This window comes from Megalobrama amblycephala, linkage group LG1, assembly GCF_018812025.1.
Source record: "Megalobrama amblycephala isolate DHTTF-2021 linkage group LG1, ASM1881202v1, whole genome shotgun sequence".
Classification (NCBI taxonomy): domain Eukaryota; kingdom Metazoa; phylum Chordata; class Actinopteri; order Cypriniformes; family Xenocyprididae; genus Megalobrama; species Megalobrama amblycephala.
In genome coordinates, this window is record NC_063044.1 from 58,001,630 (window position 1) to 58,022,607 (window position 20,978).

Sequence of the window (20,978 nt, forward strand, 5' to 3'; positions counted from 1 at the left end):
ATTAATGATTATATGAAAATGAAAACTGACAAATGAAACTGGAGCTGTCAAGCTGACCTGCAGTCATTACCTTACAGCAGTGGTTCTCAATCACTACGGGGCCTCAACAAAATTTCAACAGGGACTCAAGATGACTTAGAAGTATTAGTATGAATAAATTAGAGTTAGACTAGTTTAATATATTAATAATAAACTAAATCACATGCTAAAAAACAAATCTATTTTCTTTGCTCCCCTTAATAATTACTGCACATATTTCTTGAATACAGAACATAACTTCTGGAATCACAAAATTAATTGTGGTTAATTAAATGTATTACTTTAATTATTCCTGTTAATTGAATAAAGAAAGTTTAACAAAGCAGCAAACAAGCAGCGGTGTCATAATTACAGCAGAAATATCTTAGAAAATGTGGGGCTTTCAAGTCAAAAAGGTTGAGAACCACTGCCTTGAGCTAATTAAGCACAATTTAAAACTTAATTCAATTTAGCTGATGTAACCTAATACATTTAGGTTGATTCATTGGTTACAAATATTTTTGACTTGAATAATATCAATTAACTGTTCTAATACCACATAAAGCAAATTGTTTTTGGTTAACATGTACCATAAAAGTTGTCCATTCAAATGCACTACGTTCCAAGTCTTCTGAATATTAAAGTTTTGTGTGAGAAAATGTAAAAACAAATTTTCATTTTGAATCTGTCGATTAATTTCACAAAACCAGCCTACATGATTCGTTCGCTTATCAGACCGATCTTGTTCTTGACTTCAGCTCAACGACTGATCCAGTCGCAGTGGTTCTCAGGTTCACTGGAGGAGAAGATGCAGTAGTCATATAAATTCAGTTTTTTTTCTTACGCAGAGCTGCTGTATGACTTCCGAAGACATGGAATATTTGAAAGATTAAACTGGCATTTCTTTAGCATGTTAAAAAATAAAAATAAAATCAACGTCAGATTCATTAATGGAGCTCTCTTTCTAAATATGTGTGGAGCAGGAATCCTGCTGTAAATATACACAGCAATTAGACATTTTTTGGACATTTAGAGATTCATAAATATTTATAATACAACACTGTAATGTTGTTTGCATAATAATGATTTCATGATAATAATGTTTTGGTGTTATTTACACTTTTAGAAAACATACCAGTGTGGGCAAACGGGAAACATACTGTACCTGCATTTGCAAGGAGGTTATGCATTAAACAGCATGACTTAACCAGGTTGCGTCTGATGTTTAAAATGGATCACGGGCTCAGTCCCTGATGTTTGCAGAATCTCATCACGCTCATTCGTAACGATGCATTTTGTGAGCCAAAAGAAAAGGGCAAGAGCGCTCACCATGAAGTAATTATTAAAACATCATCCTGGAAATTACGATCACCTTATTTTATCTATCCGTGTTGTGTCATCTTCATGCATGATTGACAAGAGCTACAATTAGCTCAAAGTGCCAACTGCCAATTAAATGGCTGTAATGGGAGATGGCATCTGCTGTGATGTTGATGGGAAATGGAGTCCAAAATGACAGTGATGACAGGAAACTGAGTCAGCTGTGAGCCTGTTGGGAAATGTGGTTTGAATGGTTGGCACATAAAATGGCATGTGGCATTGCACATTGGCATGTTTGCGACGTGCATGTGAGACACTGTGATCCTGTTATGGTCACATGCACTCGAATTCTCAACCCACCTTGAGCCCTTTATCACATGCTTTTGTCTCTGTCCATAAACATGTTAAACCCCACTGATTGCCTTTATCCTCTCTCCCATTCTACGAACAGTCTCTCTCACACTCCTGTCTCTGCACGTCCTGTCTGTGTCCAGTCGGTGTGTAAATACGCCGTTGGCCTCTAAGCCTGATGAAAGGTTAACCTGCTGCACTGAAACATATTAACCCTTTAGCCTACGTTCTGCATCAGCATCCTGGAGGATCTCAGCCTCACTCTCTGTTTCAAATCTTAGCACACCATAGTTACCATGGTTACCTTTCACCAAACTTTCTCTCTACACCAAATTTCCATCCCACAGTGCTTTTTACACACATGCACACTCTCTCTCTCTCTCTCTCACACACACACACACTGCTGGTAGATCAAGATCTGCATTGCAAACATTTTACATGTCCTGACAGTACACATTAAACACTACAGGTTAAACAGTAGGTAAAAAATACCTGGATGTACATCTACTACGACCATGCGAGGGGAGCTCTTAATGATGGAGAACAGTGAAATGGCTGATGTTGTTGGTCACACTTTCTATACAATGATGATTAATCTGCAAAAGCCTGTTCACACCAAGAAGAGATAACTATAACTAGAAAGATAAGTATATTGGCATCCACACCAATGACTAATAACCTTTGGATAATTTGTTTTCAATGCTCCTGTTCATTAAATGCTGGTGGATTCTGATTGGCTGTCAATGTTTTTATCGTTCATCAGCAGAGAAAAATCGCCCTGAAAGTGACTCCAATGAAATTGTTCCTCTGTGCCGTTACCGTTATGTGTAGAATAGCTGTGGGTGTAGGCTTCCCTATTCTCACAGAATTACAGTTATTAAAACTTTATAGTTATAGTTATTATTAGCGTTCTTGTTGTGAATGGGCCTTAAAGCTTCATGACAAATAAAACAATACCCCCTAACACACACAAAATTATCCTAATGATAATCCTGATATCCTGAATTAAAGGGTTAGTTCACCCAAAAATGAAAACTTATGCGGGTGATTGTAGTAATTACAGTGCAGCGCTTTCGTGTTTACATCCGAACGTCGGCTCAGTATAGGTTGTTTGCACATGACGTCACTGCTGCACGCAAAATGCGGCTGGAGGGCAAGCAGTGATTTTTCTATATAGGAATCCTATCACTAACTCAAAATTCATACTAATACTTCTAATTCCTATGTTTTGCGTCATTTATGGTTGCTCAAACCGAGAAACCACAAGGAGCTTTTATCGTTTATGTAACTTATATCGTTCCCTTTCGTGGGAACTATCGCCGCTACGTTGAATGACGTGATGGGAACCCTCTGCATTTTGTGTTCGTGAAGCACCTCTGTATCCAACCAATGAAGAAACGTGACGTCAGAGGCGGGTGACGTCACGGACCAGGAAACTATAAAGCATACCCAGAACAAAGAACGCTAGCTTCTGTTGTCTTCAGCAAGCGCTCTCTGTATCTTGTGTGTCTTATTTGGTGTTGTTTGACTATTTTGCACATTGTGATCTCTTCGTCTGAGGACAAGAGTATCTCGCACCAATCCATATATTTATATATAAAAAAGACACGTATTATGGCGAGAAACAGCAGTGAAATGGGAGTATGCCCAGGCAGCTCTCGAGGGAGCCGTCTGTGTGCACTGTAAAAACTCACTCTCAGGACACTGTGCTCCAGTGTTCCCCGCGGATCGGGTCCCGCTTCTGCTGAGGCAGGGCGGAGGCTCCGTTCGTGGGGTTCACAAATGGATCTGACAGAGGGGTTAGAGACGGGCGCCGCCCTTTCTCTGCCTTCACCTACCTGGTTCAGTGCCGTCTCCCAGGTGGAAGCACGCTCTTCGGTTTCTTCCCCCAGGTTGAGGCACCGATATTCACATGTCCAGCTCTGAGGAGGTGGATATTGTGATTCGATCTGAGGATCGCCACCTCACAGTCACACACATATCATGTTTCAAATCACACGTTTATAACAAATCAATCGTGAACAGCAGTTTGATTTTTCCCCTGTGCTACACTACAAAGCGAGTTGGGATACACACGATTTATGTGTCGTTTGCTGGGAGTGGAGCATGCACGTCAGCTCACAACTGACAGTGACAGTGTTCATTCATAAAAATGTCCCGAAGAAAAGTATGCACTAGCGGGAGTTCTCAAGTGCTCAAAAAACACCAGAGGCCAGTCTCAAGAGACTGGCTCCCTTTGGCAGAATGGAAACTTCTCCCAAATATTTCAAAATGGGTGCTGCTCACAATAGAAAAGGGTTAGAAATTCGGGTCTCGCCCGCCCCGGTTTAATCGGGTCCTTCCCACAGTGGTGGCCCCCGAGCAGTCTCTGGTAATGGAACAGGAGGTTATGACGCTCTTGCAAAAAGGAGCTATAGAAGGGGTTCTCCTCCCAGCAAGCTGTCAGGGTTTTACAACCTATACTTCATTGTTCCAAAGAAGGATGGAGGGTTATCCCACAGATCAGGTCCGAGGACTGGTTTGTTGTGATAGACCTGAAAGATGCTTACTTTCATGTATCCATCCATCCTTCTCACAGGAAGTTCCTCAGGTTTGCTTTCGGGGACAAAGCTTACCAATACAGGGTTCTTCCTTTCAGCCTATCATTATCACCCCGCACGTTCACGAAGTGCGTGGATGCAGCGCTGGCTCCATTGAGACTCCAGGGCATCCGCGTGCTGAACTATATCAACGTTTGGTTGATATTAGCTCAAACAGAACAGCTGGCAGCTCAACATCGAGATGTTGTTCTGTCGCACATGAAAAAGCTTGGGCTGAGGCTCAATGCCAAAAAGAGTGTGCTGGTTCCGAGTCAGATTGCAAACTATCTAGGAGTAATCTGGGATTCTACCACGATGCAGGCACGGCTGTCTCCTGCTCGTGTGAATTCCATTCTCGGAGCCGTGAATGGGGTGAAGTTAGGCCAGTCACTCACTGTAAAACAGTTTCAGAGACTGTTGGGTCTGATGGCAGCTGCGTCCAACGTGATTACTATTGGCCTTCTGCACATGAGACCCTTACAGTGGTGGCTCAGGACCAAGGGGTTTTCCCTGAGGGGAAATCCTTTTCGCATGATCAAAGTCATGCGGCTCTGGTCATGTGGAAAAAGCCTTGGTTCCTGTCCCAGGGACCCGTGCTGGGAACTCCTCGTCGTCGCGTAATGCTTACAACAAATGCTTCCCTCACAGGCTGGGGGGGGGCGATCATGAGTGGTCGCTCGGCTCAGGGTCTATGGGAGGACCATCAGCTCTCCTGGCGCATAAATCGGCTGGAGATGATGGCGGTGTTTCTAGCACTGAAACACTTCCTTCCAGACCTGAGGGGCCACCACGTGTTGGTCCGTACGGACAACATGACGGTGGTCTCTTATGACCAGTCACTCACTGTAAAATAGTTTTAGAGACTGTTGGGTCTTATGGCAGCTGTGTTCAACGTGATAACTTTTGGCCTTCTGCACATGAGACTCTTACAGTGGTGGCTCAGGACCAAGGGGTTTTCTCCGAGGGGAAATCCTTTTCGCAAGATCAAAAGTCACGCAGCGATGCCTTCGTGCTCTGGTCATGTGGAAAAAGCCTTGGTTCCTGTCCCAGAACCCGTGTTGGGGACTTCTCGTCGTCGCATAATGCTTACGACGGATGCTTCCCTCACGGGCTGGGGGGCGATCATGAGTGGTCGCTCAGCTTAGGGTCTCTGGGAGGACCATCAGTTCCTGGCACTTAAATCGACTGGAAATGATGGCGGTATTTCTTGCAGTAAAATACTTCCTCCCAGACCTGAGGGCATTAAAATGTGGGAGCAGACGCCCAGGGAATGGAGTCTCCACACTGAGGTGTGGAGCTCACTTTGGAAAACTTTGGTCGAGCTGAAATCGACCTATTTGCTTCAGGGGAATCAACCCAGTGTCCACTGTGGTTCTCCCTATCTCATTCAGCACCATTGGGTCTGGATGCCATGGTACAGACGTGGCCGAGGCTGTGTCTGTATGCATTTCCCCATTCGCTCTGCTCCCGGGAGTTCTGGAGAAAGTTAGCCAGGAAGGGGTCAGTCTAATATTGATAGCCCTGTACTGGCCAACCAAAATATGGTTCTCAGACCTAGTGTCACTTCTAGATGGCTCCCTGATGGAGCTTCCTCTCAGGCAGGACCTCCTGTCTCAAGTGGGCAGCATGATAATTCATCCACGCCCAGAACTATGGAGACTGTGGGCCTGGCCTCTGAGGGGGCCAGGCTCATAGATGCTGCTCTCCCAACTGAGGTTGTGGAGACCATACTCCACTCCTCCACGAGGAAGTGTATGCGGCCATTTCGGCCATACTCCTCTGGGGGATTCCTCGGTAGGTCGAGACCCCCTTTTTTATACGCTTCCTCCGTGGTACTCTGAGGCTGAGGCCTTCGGTACGTACAAGGACTCCGGCTCCGGAAGTTTCAGAGAAATTCCTCACCCTTAAAGACCATATTTCTACTGGCTATTTCATCTCTTAAAAGAATAGGAGATCTTCAAGCACTTTCAGTTGCTTCTTTGTGTTTGGAATTCACACCTGGAATGGTCAAAGCGTTCCTGCACACTAGACCAGGCTATATGCCTAAGGTCCCCACCAACGTCCTAGGTTCCATCGTACTTCAGGCCTTCCATCTTCCTCCATTTACAACTTCGGATCAGGAGAAACTCAATCTGCTCTTCCCAGTGAGGGCTTTAGATGCATATGTCCACAGAGCTGCCCTGTGGGGCAAAACAGATCAATTGTTTGTGTGTTTTATGGGTCTCATTAGAAAGGAGGTCCAGCATCTAAGCAGAGAATGAGCAAGTGGGTGGTCGAGGCTATCTCACTTGCTTATGAGGCGGCCGGACAGCCATCTCCATTAGCTGTCCGTGTTCACACGACTAGGGGTATGGCGGCCTCAAAGGCCTTAATGTCAGGAGTATCCATTAATGACATATGTGGTTCTGCTGGATGGTCATCCCAGCACACATTTATTGGTTTTACAACCTGGAAGTAGGTCCCTCTCCAGGGTCCTCAGTTCTGGCTACAAGATAACAGACAGGTACTTGGTGATACGGCGTAGTTGGGATAGCGTTCCCATCACGTCATTCGACGTAGCGTCGATAGTTCCCACGAAAGGGAACGTCTCGGGTTACAGATGTAACCCCTGTTCCCTGAGTAAGGGAACGAGACGCTACGTCACGTTGCCGTACCCCCGGCATACCTGTGAGCGTCTTGCTTCAGACGTATTCCAGAAGCTAGCGTTCTTTGTTCTGGGTATGCTTTATAGTTTCCTGGTCCGTGACGTCACCCGCCTCTGACATCACGTTTCCTCATTGGTTGGATACAGAGGTGCTTCACGAACACAAAATGCAGAGGGTTCCCATCACGTCATTCGACGTAGCGTCTCGTTCCCTTACTCAGGGAACAGGGGTTACATCTGTAACCCGAGACGTTTTTTAACTTTAAAAGTTGTCACCTTCTATAGCGATTTGCGTCTGATGATATTGAAATGAATATGGATACCTGCTTAACGTTACCTTTTTTTGTTTTAAATATTCACATTCTTCATGGTATCGTTTGCAGGGAAGAGAAGATATTTTATCATGATCATTTGGTGTTTTCACTTAAGTTTTGTAGAATTTCGTTCACAATGTTGATCTGGTTAGCGAGAGAACAGTGTTTCTGCTGCTTCAGCCATCGTGTGGTAGAAAAATAAATAAATTAAAGTGTTCAATAAGCTGACAGAAGTCGATCCATTTCTTTTTGGAAGGGTGTAAATGTAACTGTAGTAATAATGTTTTTTTAAATATTCACTTTTCCATATGACCACGGAGTAGAATCTGAGGGTCACATTCAGCGGACAGACACTGACACACTATTTTTTATATTTATTTCAACAAATGACAACCAAAATCAAAACCATAGAAGCTCATGAACAGTTTTGAAGTGGCTGTGTGCAAGTTAGGCTCAATCACATCACAAGCCGAATGAGAGTCATACTCGCAAATGTAATGTTAATCATTAAACCAAACTAAATACGAAACTTTCAAAAACACTCAGCTATGTGATTATTTTATTCAGTGATAGGGAGTGGGTTGGTTCAATCAGTGACATTATTAGATTTGCTATACGCGTCTTCCCGTCACCTTCTTAACCTGCTTCCCTTGCTGTTTTTACATGTAGAAAATGCAAAAAATGTATTACGCAGTCTATTTTTTTCTTTGAACAATGATGTGAGTTCCTATTGCAATTCTCGATTCAGCATAAATGACCTACAATGGCGACATTTTTCACAATCAACAGAAAATCAAAATATTGCCCTAAACTCACTAGCAGAAAGGCAGCACGATATAAACAAACCCAGACTAGAACTGAACACGCCGTGACGGCAGCGTCACATTCTACCTCCTCGATGGCAGGCAAGTCTTTCAATTCAGTAGAAAAATCGCTCCTCTTCATAACATAAGGATCACGTCCAACATATGTGGTGATTTTCTGTTTATACCTTTCTAAACCAACACAGTACGGACTTTTCTCCATCTTTTCCATTCTAATTTTCATTGCTTGCCCTCCAACTGAATTCTGCGCGTCACCAGAACCACGTGATTGCAAACAATCTATTGGCCGATACTGTACATGTGAGCAGCGTGTGATGATGACGCAGGAGCCGGCCAATAATGAGTCACCTTTCTGACGTAAACAATGAGACGCAGCACTGCTTTCACTACGAAATTGTTGAATAAAGTCATTATTTTTGTTTTGTTTTTGCACACAAAAAGTATTCTTGTTGCTTCATAAAATTAAGGTTGAACCACTGTAGTCATGTCGACTATTTTAACGATGTCTTTACTACATTACTGGACGGCAAAAGCTGCCTATATGTGGTTCAGAAACACTTATATTTCATCAAAAAATATCTTAATTTGTTTTCTGAAGATAAACAAAGGTCTTACGGGAGTGGAACGTCTAGTTAATGACATAATTTTCATTTTTTGGTGAACTAACCCTTTAACACATTTATTGCATGCGCATGAAGGGATTCTCCAAAATATCTTTTGTTACATAAAATAAATAAAGTCAGTTGGATTTAGAACATCATTTGTGTGAATGATGTCAAAAGAACCTTTAAGGTTCTTGACCAGGGACTCAAAATAATTATTATATAAAAAACTAAAAAAATCTAACTTAATTAAAATGCTAAACACAAAACATACAATCAAGATGTTTCTTTCCCCCTTGATACCTATTGTTTTTATTGAAGAACATACAGTATTATATTATATTATATTATATTATATTATATTATATTATATTATATTATATTATATTATATTATATTATTAACAGGATAGAAATTAAGTATAGGTAAACTACATTTTGTGATACCAGAAGTTTCAATAACTTCTTCATTTACTAAATTTATAGTGTTGTTAGTGTTGGGGCTTTCAGTTGAGAACTGGTTGAGAACCACTGCTTTATGATGTAAAAAAAAATAAAAAATCACCTTTAAAGGTGCCATCGAACGTTTTTTTACAACATGTAATATAAGTCTAAGGTGTCCCCTGAATGTGTCTGTGAAGTTTCAGCTCAACATACCCCATAGATTTTTTTTAATTAATTTTTTTAACTGCCTATTTTGGGGCATCATTAAATATGCACCGATTCAGGCTGCTTCCCCTTTAAATCTCACACTCCCCCGCCCCCGAGCTCACGACTGCCTTAAACAGCATAAACAAAGTTCACACAGCTAATATAAACCTCAAAATGGATCTTTACAAAGTGTTCGTCATGCAGCATGTCTAATCGCGTAAGTACAGTGTTTATTTTGATGTTTGGAGTTTGAGGCTATGCTCCGTGGCTAAAGCTAACATTACACACTGTTGGAGAGATTTATAAAGAATGAAGTTGTGTTTATGAATTATACAGACTGCAAGTGTTTAAAAATGAAAATAGCGATGGCTCTGTGAATATAGTAATAAACAATGGTAACTTTAACCACATTTAACAGTACATTAGCAACATGCTAACGAAACATTTAGAAAGACAATTTACAAATATCACTAAAAATATCATGTTATCATGGATCATGTCAGTTATTATTGCTCCATCTGCCATTTTTCACTATTGTTCTTGCTTGCTTACCTAGTCTGATGATTCAGCTGTGCACAGATCCAGATGTTAATACTGGCTGCCCTTGTGTAATGCCTTGAACATGGGCTGGCATATGCAAATATTGGGGTTGTACATATTAATGATCCCGACTGTTACGTAACAGTCCGTGTTATGTTGAGATTCGCCTGTTCTTCGGAGGTCTTTTAAACAAATGAGATTTATATAAGAAGGAGGAAACAATGGTGTTTGAGACTCACTGTATGTCATTTCCATGTAATGAACTCTTGTTATTCAACTATGCCAAGGTAAATTCAATTTTCCATTCGATGGCACCTTTAACATCTTAATGATAATACTCACCCACACACATGTCATACTTTTAGCACAGATACTGTATACAGCCACATAAAGCGGTTGCAGATCACTGTTTCCTCCTGAGGGAAAGTCCAAATTTAGGAGAAGACACTAGTATGGATTCTGGGGCTAGCAATGTGGCCTCCTTGTTTCAGCTACAAAACCTCCTATTATATCAGCTGTAATAGAGAGGTGATGCCTCAGCATTACATTTAAGATCCCATCACGAACAATACACATACTGCGGCGAGAGATTTGAAGGAAAGCAGCGTAAACGTGACTATCTCTCCCCCTCCCGCATGTCTGCCAGCTGATGCGGAGAAAGGGGGGAAAAAAGCCTATTCTATTTTTACTTCAGAGTTCAGTCCAGCAACTGTGTTTATTCCTTTTAGAGGGAGATGTTTGAGGTGGCACGCCGCAGACAAGGGAGGCCACTAAAATAAAGGATTCTGCTGTGTAAGCAAAACCCCAGAGATAACCCATTCATCTGCTGTTATACAACAAAACATGTGGACCTATGATGAAAAATGGTAATTATTGGTCGGGCAGATTGCCATTGACAGATGCACTGGCACTACAACAATGTGTATGTTGAGCTGTTATTGTTTCCCCTGTAATAAAATTGTGACAATTAATTTTAGTGGCGGTTACCGGCTAACACACTGTTGGCTGCACTATTTCAGCTGAGACAAGAGCACTGCAGTTAAGGAAAGTGGAGTTTTTACAGAGCAAGACATCAATAAATAAATGTTTGTGAATCACTGAAAACATGAAACTATATAGAATAGCCTCTGGCATTCAGTGAGCAATATATCTAAAAATATCTGACGATCAAGTTATCTTGGTGTGAAACGGCGAGATCAATGGTGCAAGTAACACAAAACGCTCCTGATCCTCAGCGTTGAGATGATGTTAATGAAATGTAACTAAATCCAATAACTGGGCCATACGTTCCTCACACAGAGCCGTACAGTGCGTTAACTAGGCTCAGCAGTCGGCTAAGTACCTTATCATCAGCACAGACAGTGAGCGAGCTAACATAAACTCCACACAAACTCTACAGCAGCCGTCACCATTGGGGAAAGACTCTGATTATGCAAACAGTATGAAAAAAAGAAAAACCATACATACTTAAATCTCTGCTCAGCATAAGGATGAATTTATTTTGAACGGCAGGCGCTTTCTATGTCTTCGCAGGCTAAGATGGAGCATTAATTCCAAAATAGAAGTTAGTTAAAGGCTATCAGATGGTTTTAGTATGTAATTGTAATTATGAAGACATGATGACCCTGACATGACTTATAAAACTAATTTAACGCTTTATTAGTAAAGACTCTGAATAGGGATATCAGAGCACTGCCAAAGCGCTTAGACAATCTACAAAATTAGAATTAATATTTTAAATAATAATACTGTTTATTTTAATGTTGAAGCATGCACATAAATCTTTCTTTCATTATCAAATTGAGATATGCATACTGAGTCTGCATGAATGTCTAATAATATAGAAATGAAAAAAAAGCAAGGACTTGAGAACCCGTACTCTGGTGCGAGTGGAGTTTCTAGTGGCACTTGCACATCCTCGATACTAATCTACAGGTCAATTTTCTGAACAAAAATTACAGAGCACAAAACTCCCGCAGGATTTTTATGTTTTTTCCCCCAGATCTGCTTTTGGAGTAAATGTGCCAGATGTCCTTCACTAAGAGACAAAAAGTTCACACTGCTTACCACTCGAGATGACTGCAAGGAACTTGCAGTGTAAATAATGATTGAACTTTGTAGCAGGTGCTTATGTTTGTGAATCTGATGCTTTTTAAAGGGTTAGTTCACCCAAAATTAAATTTCTGTCATTAACTACTCACTCTCATGTCCTTCCACACCCGTAAGACCTTCGTTCATCTTCAGAACACAAATTAAGATATTTTTGATGAAATCCGATGGCTCAGTGAGGCCTGCATTGACAGCAAGATAATTAACACTTTCAGATGCCCAGAGAGCTACTAAAGACGTATTTAAAACAGTGTTTTTTTTGTGAACCAAAAAAAGCAAAATAACAACTTTATTCAACAATATCTAGTGATGGGCGATTTCAAAACACTGCTTCATGAAGCTTCGAAGCTTTACGAATCTTTTGTTTCGAATCAGTGGTTCAGAGCGTGCATCAAACTGACAAAATCACGTGAACTATTGAAATTTCAAAACACTTGTGATGCAACAAAGCCTCGTTTACTGAAATCATGTGACTCTGGTGCTCCGAACCACTGATTCGAAACAAAAGATCCGTAAAGCTTCGAAGCTTCATGAAGCAGTGTTTTGAAATCGCCCATCTCTAGATATTGTTGAAAAGTCATTATTTTGTTTTTGGGGTTTTTTTGGCACACAAAAAGTATTCTCGCCATTTTATAATATTAAGGTTAAACCTCTGTAGTCACATGAACTGTTTTAAATACGTTTTCTGGGCATGTGAAAGTGTTAATTATCTTGCTGGCAATGGAGGCCTCACTGAGCCATCGGATTTAATCAAAAATATCTTAATTTGTGTTCTGAACAAAGATCTTACAGGTGTGGAACGACATGAGGGTGAGTAATTTCATTTCTGGTTGAACTAACCCTTTAAGTGTTTATTTTGTTATTGATACCATTGATACCATGTTTCATATCAGCATTTTTGTGTATCTAAAAATCCCCCCCCGAATCCTTGATGCATTACGTGGCTGTTTTTCCATAAATCAAATGTCCCATTCAGTGCATCAAACATCCAGGTGATTTTTTTTTTTTTTGGTTCTGTCTAAAAAATACATAAACAAACAGTAAACAATTTGGTATGTTTTAATACCAATTTTACATCAAGCACAGTATTGCAAAATAAATATTTTACCCAATGTTTATAGCGTATCTATTTCTAGGAAGAATTAAGCTCTGTTGTGCTAATGTAATGTGACGCATAGCAATATTTTATTTTTAGGCAGTCACATGGGATTGAGGCTGACATGGTTTTTTATTCTGTTGCTTCACTATGGGCAGCAAAAATGCATCTGTCGGTACTCAACCACAATAAGGTCTGTGTTACAACTGGTTTTAGTTTTTCTTTCCATTATTCATCGATTCGGTAACCTCAAAGAGGAGCTTCAGACTTCCTGCATGCCTTAGTCATCTGATCTTTGGTGTAAGGAGTGTGTGCTCAGCTTCATTTTCATCCCCATCTTGTCTCCCATTATTGTTCTGGTCCTGGGGTTTCAAACTGCCATGCTGAATCCAAGTAAAACAGCCTCAGAGATGCACTGAGCCAAGGCTTTTACATAAATAAATGTGCTCGTTGTGGACACTCACCCACTTAAAAAAGCCTGGATATCACATATCAAACCTAAAGGCTCTCTTTTTATTGAGTTTATATGAAGAAGGGGAACTCACTTTTCTGAATCAAGTTGAAAAATAGCCAAAAACAGCCCAAAATATATATTTAAAGGTGCTCTAAGCGATGTCACGCGTTTTTAGGCCAAAACATTTTTTGTCACATACAGCAAACATCTCCTCACTATCCGCTAGCTGCCTGTCCCCTGAACACACTGTAAAAAAACTTGGTCTCTGTAGTCGCCACAAGCTCCGAAAACGGCAATAAAAACAAACTGGTGCAGCCTGGACCACGAATCATAATAAACATGCTCCAGCCAATAACCGACAAGAATGATTTTAAATGCGTGTTCATGACTGTTTCAGGAAGCACGGAGGGGAGGGGGAGGAGGAGGAGGAGGAGGGAGGGTCTAGCTAGCCTCTGTTTTGTTTGACAACACTTCGAACGTCAACAGGAAGTTACTCCACCCAGGATCGCTTAGAGAACCTTTAACACTATGTAGCAGGCTTAAACTTCACAACTTTACCTAATATTATGAGATATGATTACAAACTATTTTAACATGACAACACGCTTCAACACTCCATATAAATGTAATTAAAATGTTTAAAACATTAATAAATGCAATAAATTATCCATCGCTACGATTCAAGAAACATATCCTTAATTGCAGGCTCTGTGACTCCAAACAAAAAAAAAATTTTATATCAACATTTAGGAAGATTTTTAGCCACCTGCAAACAGTGCAGCCGTTTAAGCCAAGTGCAAGACCTGAACCAGTGAATGAGGTTTTGACGTCACATGCCCACGTCCCCACACACTCCTCCACACGAGCTCTCGTCCACGTTTGCACGGAGCTCGCACAATGTCAGAGACATGACTAATAGTATGCTAACTCGCCTGCTTTGTGTTGGCTGTGTAGTGGCTGATTTATGTGTAGGCTCGGGGGAGAGAAGCCCCCCAGGTTATTGAAATATTCTACATGGGGTTTGAGGCTGAATGTTTGTACAGGTAAATCGATGGTTGCAGTCAATACTCTACCCATATGGCTAAGCGAGCCGAGAAGGGGCGAGCAGGGCCGCATGGAAGCTGGGGAGACTCCTGCGCACCTCCATACAGGTCACATCACATATAGCAGCAAATGAATCCCGACCTCCATTTTACTTTCGCACTTTATTTTTACACGCTGGAATTACGTCGCAGTCTGCCAAGGACATGATCTGTGCGTGGCCGTATTCGAGTGGTCTGTGAAAGACTGCAGGGCTGGATGAGATCTGATGGGATGTGATTGGGAATGATGGGGCTGCTGATGGTAGAGGAGAGATCCTCCTCTCGCATGTGTCATAAAGTTTTAGCACTCAGCCTCGATGGGGCTTTGTACAGTGATGTTACGGATCGGGATGAAAGATGACGTGCGGGACTGTACGACAGTGCGCACATATGCAGACGTGTAAACAACTCACACCTGCGGGGCACTCTGAAACCTCGAGTGTGCATGAGAAAACAAGTTATAAGTATTCTGTGATCCTCATCCAATCAGATGTTAAGTACACACAGTCACTCTAAGATCATAAGCACATGTACACAGCACTCTCTCCCACTCTCTCACACATACATACAAACAGTCCTTGATTTACTCACACTAACAATTCCTCTCAGAGACTACTGATACTTCCTGTCTGCCTGCATTTCTCCTCATTAGGATGCAACTGGAGGGCTGGGATTCTGGCTTCTCTGTGAGCTGAAACTTATCAAAATATATAAAAGTGTAAGCAAAAACATGTTATGTTAATAACACACTACGTTCTAATTTGAGTGTGTACCATTCAAAAGTTTGAGGTCAGAAATGTATGCTTTTATTCACCAAGGGCACATTAAATTAATCAAAAGGACAGTAAATATATCTAGAATGTTACAGCAGAATCTTGATCACGGTTTCCACAAAAATATTAAACAGCACAACCATTTTCAACATCACATTTAGAATGATTTCTGATGGATCATGTGACACCAAACACTGGAATAATGATGCGGAAAATACAGCTTTGCCATCACAGTATTTTTTTCTTTAAATATATTAAAATAGGAAACAGTTATTTTAAATTGTATTGATATTTCACAATATTACTGTTTTTCTGTATTTCTGATCAAATAAATGCAGCCTTTGTGAGCATACGTAACAGACTTCTTTTAAAAACATTTAAAAAAATTACTTTTGAACAGTACTGTAAGTCAATAACATTAAAGGTGCCCTCGAATGAAAAATTGAATTTACCTCGGCATAGTCAAATAATAAGAGTTCAGTACATGGAAATGACATACAGTGAGTCTCAAACACCATTGTTTCCTCCTTCTTATATAAATCTCATTTGTTTAAAAGACCTCCGAAGAACAGGCGAATCTCAACATAACACCGACTGTTACGTAACAGTCGGGATCATTAATATGTACGCCCCAATATTTGCATATGCCAGCCCATGTTCCCAACATTATGAAAGGCATTAGACAAGGGCAGCCAGTAACGTCTGGATCTGCACAGCTGAATCAACAGACTAGGTAAGCAAGCAAGAACAATAGCGAAAAATGGCAGATGGAGCAATAATAACTGACATGATCCATGATATCATGATATTTTTAGTGATATTTGTAAATTGCCTTTCTAAATGTTTTGTTAGCATGTTGCTAATGTACTGTTAAATGTGGTTAAAGTTACCATCGTTTCTTACTGTATTCACGGAGACAAGAGCTGTCGCTATTTTCATTTTTAAACACTTGCAGTCTGTATAATTCATAAACACAACTTCATTCTTTACAAATCTCTCCAACAGTGTAGCATTAGCCGTTAGCCACGGAGCACAGCCTCAAACTCATTCAGAATCAATGTAAACATCAAAATAAACACTGTACTTACGCGATTAGACATGCTGCATGACAAACACTTTGTAAAGATCCATTTTGAGGGTTATATTAGCTGTTTGAACTTTTTTTTATGTTGTTTAAGGCAAGCACGAGCTCCGTGGGCGGGGAGCACCAGATTTAAAGGGCCAGCTGCCCTGAATCGGCTCATTTCTAATTATGCCCCAAAATAGGCAGTTAAAAAAATTAATTAAAAAAAATCTATGGGGTATTTTGAGCTGAAACTTCACAGACACATTCAGGGGACACCTTAGACTTATATTACATCTTTTTTAAAAAAGTTCTAGGGCACCTTTAAAGCTAAGGTCTTAGTAATGGAGCACAATTTAAAGCCTTTGGTGCAATTAAAAGGATTATTCACATATAACGACTTTTATTTTTGGGTGAACTACCCCTTTAAACTTCCAGTTATTCAATCTCCAGTCATTAGGTTTATCTAAAAGATTACTCATTTAAACTGAGAAATAAAATCAAGACCAGAAAACTGTGATGGGGTCCATCTAAAAACTAGATCTTATTGCCAGAATATAGCACAGGTGAACTGTAAATCAATCTTTGCCATTACTATTGCTCATTCCTCGGGTTTTGAACAAAAATTTTGAATTGGAGCTTTGCAGCTACAGCCGCCAAACTTCGACACAGTCCTTTAGCCTGTTCTGCCTCAGTTCATTTTTTTCTTTTCTAAAAGGGCAAACTGTTTTACTTCAGGGGACGACTAAATATCCCATAGTCTTCCATTTGAAATTTCTCATGGTAATTCCAAGAGCTTCCAAGCTAGTTCACACAACCTCAAATAACGCAGACATGACAAAATTAAATTATTATATGTATAATTCAAACAATAATCTATTTATCTATTCAAAGAACTTAAGGACTTCAATCCTCAAGGCTTTTTAAACTTTCAGGCAAGACTTTGTCTCATCGAACTTTCCATTTCTAGTTTATTCTACACTGTTGCTGGGGCAATGCAGCCAAAGTTTTTTCCCCGCTTGACTATCTCTGTAATAAAAGAGCTTTTGTGAAGCGAAACACCCCTAGGTTGTGAGACATATATACACGTGCTTCTGGCAAACAATTAATTGGCACTTTGCAGTGCTAAAAGTGTTGATACACTTGATTCCTGTTTGGCTGGGAGGGGAGCAGAGCAGCAGCCATTAATCAGAGTGTCTCTCAGCCATTTACAGAAGCATGTAAACTATCACACTGTTGCAGTGGCGGTGCAGCCGCAGCCTTGCCAGCTCATCTCAGCGATCCGTGTTTCCAGGGCCTTCTCTGAAAACTTACTTCAGCACTTTTGACCACCTCTCTCTCTTTTTCATTCCTCTCACTCCTGTGATTTCATGTGGCTCTGCAGGCTAGAAGCATGCAGACTCTGTATGTTTCGGTCAGTGGGGTGTGGATGTGTCCTCTTGTGAAATCAATGCTTCAGTTTGCACTTGTGTGTGCGTGCGTGCAATTTTTTTCTGTATAAACATGTAGGTGAATGTATTTACACGAGCCGTCATTAGAATTTAAAGGGATAGTTCACCCAAAAATGAAAATTCTGTGATCATTCACTAACCATCATGTCGTTCCAGCCCTAATTTTTTACTTCTGTGGAATACAAAAGCAGATATTTTGAAGAATATCTCAGCAGTTTTATGAGTCCAGTGTTGTCTTTACTCAGGGTGAATAAATGTCAGAAATTGTGGCACTAGTGAAAAAGAAAATACTAAAATGTATTTGAAATACATTTATTTCATAATACATTTGTTACTACAAATACATTTACATATTTTTGTGCTAAATAAAAATACCCCACAATTGTACTTTTGCTATACTAAACCGGTATACTTAAAGTCTGCTATATTGGAACAAGTAATTTTGTACTTAATGCACTTTAATTGTGTGGAAGTAGTGCTGAGCTCCAACTAAAGATATACTTAAGTATATATATTTTTTGTGCTAAAGTAGAACTATTGCAAGTATACTTTAGGTACACTTTAAATATCTTGCATTTACAGACTGATATTATACAAAGATCATAAGAAATGTGCATTGTGCAATAAAGAAATACTCCAAATAAAGTTGAATTCTAATTTTATATCAGTAAGTCTTAAGTGATATGTCAATAAATATGGATTTGAAGTACTTAGTATGAAATAAATGTATTTTAAAGGTGCCCTAGAATCAAAATTTGAATTTACCTCGGTATAGTTGAATAACAAGAGTTCAGTACATGGAAAAGACATACATTGAGTTTCAAACTCCATTGCTTTCTCTTTCTTATGTAAATCTCATTTGTTTAAAAGACTTCCAGAAATCACGCGGATCTCAACATAACACCGACATAACAGTCGGGGTGTACGCCCCAATATTTGCATATGCCAGCCCATGTTCCCAACATTATGAAAGGCATTAGACAAGGGCAGCCAGTAACGTCTGGATCTGCACAGGTGAATCATCAGACTAGGTAAGCAAGCAAGAACAACAGCGAAAATGGCAGATGGAGCAATAATAACTGACATGATCCATGATAGCATGATATTTTTAGTGATATTTGTAAATTGTCTTTCTAAATGTTTCGTTAGCATGTTGCTAATGTACTGTTAAATGAGGTTAAAGTTACCATCGTTTCTTACTGTATTCACGGAGACAAGAGCCGTCGCTATTTTCATTTTTAAACACTTGCAGTCTGTATAATTCATAAACACAAACTTCATTCTTTATAAATCTCTCCAACAGTGTAGCATTAGCCGTTAGCCACGGAGCATAGCCTCAAACTCATAGAGAATCAAATATAAACATCAAAATAAATACTTTACTCACATAATTCGAAGCATGCATACAGCATGCATGACGAACATCTTGTAAAGATCCATTTGAGGGTTATATTAGCTGTGTGAACTTTGTAAATGTGCAGTAATATAATCGAGAGCTCGTGTGGCAGGGAGCATGCGAATTAAAGGGGCGGCGCGCTGAAAAAATCAGTGCACAGTTAATGATGCCCCAAAATAGGCAGTTAAAAAAAATTTATTAAAAAAAATCTAGGGGGTATTTTGAGCTGAAACTTCACAGACACATTCAGGGGACACCTTAGACTTATATTACATCTTGTGAAAAAGCATTCTTGGGCACCTTTAAATAGATTTTGGTATAGTTTTGTTTTTTCCTATGGGGGATATTAGGGATACCAACGTGAAGTGTATAATTTCAGTACTCCTTACAAACAGGAAATGCGAAATAATGATTATTTCCAAACAGCTTTCTCAACCACCCTGTCGTCTGTTACTGAGGAAAAACGGGTCATCCCGCCACAAGTGTGTAGTGTGTACTTGTAGTTTCCTCTGCACATTAAACTGGGATAGAAAGTGTTTTAAAGTTAGTTTCAAACACACACATACTTTGGCCCCAGTTTAAGAAGGCCATAAGGCTGCACCCCACATATTGAGTGACACCATGACTAATACATACACAGATAAACACCATCTATGACAAACATGATAAGAGTGCGGTAAAACTCGCTGACAAACACCCCCAGATCCGCATCCCCATGGAAATGCTGACACATACTGACTGATGGATGTCTCCATGGATACCTGTCACCGTGGAGACAGACACCATGTCTCTCTCAGTGCAGTGCCATCAGAATCAAAGCGAGCAAGTAAAGCAGTGGGGAGGGAGGTGTGGAGAGATGGACATGAACAGAGGAGAGCAGAAGAAAAGCTGCGTTTATCTGACAGCCAATGCTGCAGTGTTTCTTTGGAGGTCTCCTCCCTCATGCGAACCTGTCGGCTTGTCGCACCGTTCTGTAGGTGGACATATTCATCTCTGTCCCTTTTCTTTTCTATCCACCTCCTTTCTCATTCAACTCTCACTCTCCATCCCTCCTTGGCCATCACTTCAGGGGCGTGGCTACGGACGGGCTGATTTACCACCCGATAGAAAATCAATTAAATTACAGTTTTAGCTTAAGCTTGTGCATTTTTCCTCAATTGATTATTGGCCATTCAAGTGTCGACAGTCAGCGCTGCATAATCAGCTCAGAAAGAGCCTTTAGATTAAGTCCATGTGGTTGTTTTAAAACTTACTAAACATAATTACCAAGTATAAAGTTTTCATTTAACTAAGATATGTAGGCAATTTATTACAGAAAAATAGTAGCCATAATCTTAACCAGGGCTCAACCATAAGGATTTTTCAGCTTTTCCAGTCAGACAGCAGTTTTTACAAACTTTTTTTCTTTTTTTGCTAGGAAATTTGCTGTTTTTCATTAAATGTTAACTTTAAGTTAAAAAATACATTTAATTTACAAATAATTTTTTTGTTAACATTAAAGTTATTAATATTATTAAAATAAATCTGTAAATTAATAACATTTTAAAATATGAAATTAACTGTTAAAATGTTTAATATAATGCAAAAATGTAACTCTACAAATTCATAAATATGATTTTGCTAGAAAACGATGGCATTCGCAATTCATACTGAAGCTTTCAAATAAAAATAGGTCATTTTTGCTACTTTTACAAAAGCTCATCTATGTTAGC

At 40.0% G+C, this 20,978-nt stretch overlaps 1 protein-coding gene across 1 annotated transcript in view; it reads right to left on the bottom strand.

The window, feature by feature from the left end:
- Positions 1–20,978, bottom strand: part of lrrc4ba (leucine rich repeat containing 4Ba) — a 45,640-nt gene that overhangs the window by 13,196 nt on the left and 11,466 nt on the right.